Source organism: Eufriesea mexicana, unplaced genomic scaffold (genome assembly GCF_001483705.2).
Source record: "Eufriesea mexicana isolate 0111107269 unplaced genomic scaffold, ASM148370v2 scaffold1447, whole genome shotgun sequence".
Taxonomy (NCBI): Eukaryota; Metazoa; Arthropoda; class Insecta; order Hymenoptera; family Apidae; genus Eufriesea; species Eufriesea mexicana.
Window position 1 is genome coordinate 735,450 of NW_016909550.1, and position 5,591 is coordinate 741,040.

Here is a 5,591-nt window from a genome sequence, read left to right on the forward strand (position 1 = left end):
CGCAGTATCGCACATTCTCCACCATGTACACAAAGCCTTACGAAAGTCACTGAGAGAACGGAGGTTGAATGCGCAGAGCCCTGGTCAGTGGGGCGAAACCTTAGGTAACGCGTCAAAGCCATAGTAAGATCATATATGATCATATTAATGTTTAGCTGAAGTCAAAGGCAGTTGTCGTTGCATTGAGTTGTAAAGTTAAGAGTCGAAGTCGTACATGGTTGTAATATTGTAATAATGCGCCGAGAGTTGTAGTAATTCGTGACTCTATTGTCATCCTCAAATTTCTATATTATTGTTATCATTAAACATTATCATCGTCCAATCTCTATATTAATATCGACTTTTACTCTATCCTGATCATAATTACGTACGTTCCTTTATTTTCATTATACCGATTTAACTGTCGTTAATAAAGTGTATCATATTTAGGTATTAATTAAAGATCGGCAACTCTAACGTAACCAATATATATTAATTAGTTAACTATTTCAAATTTCTAATCGAAGTTATGAATTCTATATTCTTGTCGTACAGATTGTCTTCGGATATCTCATGATACACAACCTACTTTGTAATTTTCATCAGTTTCCAAGAATCGGGGCAGACAAGTTTGAAAACTTGCAACATTCTTCGTTGGAAGTTCCGAGAAAAAAGAAGCAAGAAAGGCGAAACTTGGAAGACAGCAGCGCGAATTGGGAAACAGAGATCTTGAGAAAATATTCTCTAGCACCAATATTGAACAAAGACGAAAATATACTTGCTAGATAACACATGACCAAGTTCCTTAATTACAAAGTGAAAACTCCTCTTCTTCAGCAAACATGCATCCCAAAACAGCTTGACTCAGATACGTCCATCAATTACTTGTTATAGTGACTCAGGATTACATATCTGATGTATTTCTATCCACTCCACATACCTCATCCGGCTTGATACAGTTCTCAACTTCCACAGATGCCACGGCTCTATTTGAATACCTCAGAGACCAAAAGGATCACCATTCCATCTTCCGACTTTCTTTCCAAATTTGCACCTTTTCACTCTCTCGACATCTCCGTCGCTATATTTAGGTTTGTGCCAACAACCGCCACGCCAGATTGATCGATAATTCGACCCTGTCGAGGCTGGAATTCACCGATGCATGACGTAACGTCTCGAAACGGTCCTGAGAATAGATGGAACATGGATGAAGCCTAACACGTGACCGAGTGTGTCGTTACGAGAGATGCGGTGTCAGCCGAAGTAAACAAAATGTCAGGGGTGTAAATAAATCTTTCATACTCTCCGCGCGGGCTTCTCTCGCTGGCTCTACTTGCCCTCTTTCCTTTCCCCTTTACTCTTCCGTGTCCTTTTTCCTCGTCAAATTAGCATAGCCAGTCGTGTCAGAGGTCTCTTGATCGACGTGCTTCCTGTCGGAACTATATCTAAAAACAACCACCGTATGGACCATCGACGAAAGTAATTAGACAGGCCCAGGGAGAATTTGCTAGATCTCTGAGTCTGGGAGGATTTTTTCTTAGTACCTATTTTCTTTCGAACGCCTGGGATTTTGACAAGGCCTTTGGTGACTTTAGTGCAGAATTTTGATAAAAAATTGCTTGTTACTTTGATAAATTTCGCGAAGAATGTATTGGTAATTTTTGGTAGGTGCTTGCTTAGAAGTCTGTCGTATAGTTTGGGGAATTTATTGGAAATTTTAGGTGGATATTATTACAAAATTTTTGGTTTAATTCTTTAAAAATATGTTGATATTCACTGCTGTAATAGTTATTGTAAGGAATGTACCTAATTCGGTATATTTGCACTTCTTAAGATTTAGAGCTGTTATTTCTGTTAGAAATGTTACGAATAAAGCAATTAATTTTACGATTCTTCGAATTCATATCTTTGGATGTATTTGTACGTGTTTGATAGCATATCCTGAACGAATGCTGGCAAGAATTGGATGTCGAATATGTTATTCGTTCGGCGGAAGATTCGTTCAAAAGTTTTACAAGCAATCTGCAGTTACAAGGGAATCGTGATACCATCTGCGAAGAAAAAGTGAGCTGCATTTTTTGCGTATGATTATGTACACGATTGCCTTACATTTGAAGTCAAATTTGCTTCCATTTAAGTTAGTTGTGTATTCTCAGTTTTTACGGGAATTAGTAAAGTTTCGCTGAATATTGTACACTGAATTTTATTTCACTTTTAAGCAGAGAAATTCATAGTAATTCGAAGTTAAACCCAACATTTTTACGCCACTAGTAATGGGAATAACTATAATTTTTTATATACGTTAGAGGTTCATTTTTTCAAGATCTTTTGAGATATTGTTAAAAAAATATTAATCATCTGTTACAGTATGGAAGTGGCAATAGATATTATTTTCATCAGATATAAATTATTTTATATGAATGGAATATTAATTTATAACGTAGAATATGTTATCTGTCTTAGCAAGTAGAATAATTATATGCTCTTAAAAGTAGTCACTAGTGATATCTTCACAAAATATCAGTTTATTACTCGTGTTATTGTGAATGTGAATTGCAAAGAATATTATTCTCAATTACTTCTAACCATGGCTAATTAATTCATCTAAAACCACATCGCTTGAAATAAATTTTATTTCTAGACTTCTAGACTGGACTAACTTCAGGGATCAATGACCTCGCATTTGTCTCAATATAACATTACACTTAAAAAGTTTATACGTAATATAATATTATCAATATGACACTGCGTTAATTTATTATGCGTAGGAAGTACGCATTAAAAGGTTTTAAAGATACAATATGAAATATTATTATTTTCACATCATTTCTCATTTCTCATTTCTCTGACATACTCATCCTCCATTACTTCTGTCACTGGAATATTCTGAGCTTTATGTACATGTGTATATACTATACTCACTATACTAATTCTATCAAACTTTCTTTTTTAAAATACATAATCCAACCTAAATATTTCAGGCTATATTGGTTCCAGTATTATATCCAATATTTTTCCTGTAAAATGTTGTCAAAATATCCACTTAAACAACAACTCAATATGGCATCAAGAATAATTTTTCACGTTTTTATATTTACCAGTAGCACTCACAAACGCTTCGTTGCCAAATTAGAGTCAACGCCTACGTACTATAAAGTCCTCGCAAAAGAAGACACAAGAAACATTCGATCCTTTCACGAGTATGAGCGTGCACATCGATTCTCGTGACTCTTTTTGGTGATTCTCCATCACACGTACCTGCTATGGCTTTGTGGTTGCAAGGGGAAAAGGTAGAGAGGGGAAGGGCTGAAGAAATTTGGCGGTGTTGCAAAAAGAAGAAAAATATCACACATGCATACATACACAGGGGAATGGAAGAAATGAGCGCAATCCCTGGTCCAGCTGGGGCCATAGCAGTGACGGGTGTCGATAATATTTCATTAGCATTCGTTTTTCGTCCTCCACGCCGATCCACCGTGCACCATTTTTACTTCGTCCAGCCCGCCTCGAATTCTATAGCCAACTTTTCATTGCACGAATTTCTTCACAACCGTTTCTTCGTGCCAGAATTATTTTCCATTATATTTCCTGGCAGGATTCGTGTGTCGGAGGTCTGCTCCTCAAGCTTATGTCTTTTCCAAAGATTTCGTGGCCGAATTTGGATACACGTGATCTTGGGCGATCGTTTATAGAAGATTATTGGTTGTTCTTAAAATTCGTTGCGGAGAAGACCTTTCATTTTTATTCTTTCCTATTGAACATATTGAAAGAAATTCTCTTCCTACAATTCTGTTTGATAGCATAATAATTTTTTATTATTACGTGAAATCAATCGATGCTGGTATGAGGCTGAAGAGACAGATGTGTTGAATTTCCAACTAAAATGAGGAGATCTGGAATATTCACAAATTATGGAAAATAAATTATAAATGAAGAGAAGCATACATATGATATACTGTAGGATCCAATAAAACTATTTGTAAATACAATTCTACGAGATTAAAGATATTACCACAGCTTTCCTTTCATTTTTAAGTAACAAAATTTCGTACCCCGCAATATTTCAAGCAAATCTACCTACTATATTATACAAAGCTAATCTTATACACTTCATGTTGGAAAACATCTCAAGTATTATCTATGCCAAAGTGTACATTGAATAATACCGAAAGCAATCATTCCAGCATTAACTAAATCTATTTATTCGACGAAAATATATTTATTTCAAAATGACAAATACACTTCTCCCTGTTCATTGAGTACATACAAATTAAAGTAAAATTGAAAACTACTTATATGAGAAAATACGCAGAAAAGTTTGTTTCAATTCAACACTATACCTACATGTAAATATTCATCTCAGAAGAACAAACGACAAAATTATTCGTAAAAAACCTATGAAGATCAACAATAATGATAACTAAAATTAAACACTACTTGCTCTCTACATCCACTGATAAACTTCCATCTCAGACACAAAAGAAATCGGAATTATTCATAAAACAACAGAGCAACAACTGCAGTATGCGATAAAATGATAGCACGATCTATAATTTTCAGTGACTTTCGAGTAGTTTCAGAGCGGTATATTAAAAAAGAAAATATTTTTGATAATAAACAAATTCCGTTTTACAAGCAAACGTTATAGTTATACAAGGCAATTGATAACTACTAGGTTTAGAATGTTTCCGAAAAATAACAAAAATCTATACCTTTTATTCATTTATTTCATAAACATAACACTGTAAGCAGTTTTTGTTCCCAGATTCGAATTCATCACATGAAAATATAAACGATACCTTTTCGCTTTCATAAAGCAAAATTTCGTTAATCCGTTTTTTTTCCTTCTTTTTTTTTCTTTTGTACCTGTTACCATTCGGTTGCATCAATTTTTCACATAAACAGGTAAAATTTGCAGAAAGAAAGGTAGATGGTAATTAATAATAGTATGTATTATCGAAGATCGAAGACACTATGAGAGTGTACACGTATCATGTGCATATATTAAATTTCATTTTGCGAAACAAAAATATTCAGGCTATGCTATTATTTCGTCGCGTACGGCATGATAACTTCTGCCCGAAGTCAAGGCTACTCCTTCCCTGAATTTCAAAAATCACAGCCCGGAATAAAAGTATTCGATAAGACGATTATAAAGTTTGATCCCCAGTCAGTTTCCTTATGCCTTCCCGAGCCCGCCTTAGTGTCTCGCTGTCTGCGTCACGACGGCGATGGTGGATGTAATTCAAAGTTTGTTAATTAAATACTAGTAAATTGGCTAAATTTAGGGTTTGTGGAAATTGTGTTGTCAAAGAACATATAATCGAGTCGCAGAGAGCAACGAATAAATGAACAACGAGCGATTTCAGGAAAAGGGATGAAGAAAATAGAGGCTTGAAGACGAGGCTGAAGGGAAATTGCACGGATGAGAAGAGAATGGTGCATGTACCCAGTGTCTCGATGGCCCTTCACTCTATTCTCCTCTATTTTTTTATCGGATTATCACCTTTGAGGACTACAGATTCTTGTTTTCCAAAATCAAATACAAGGGTGAAATGTGCATTTTTTTAAGCAGTGGTTGAATAGGAAGGGTTGTGTTTGAGAGCAGGAAT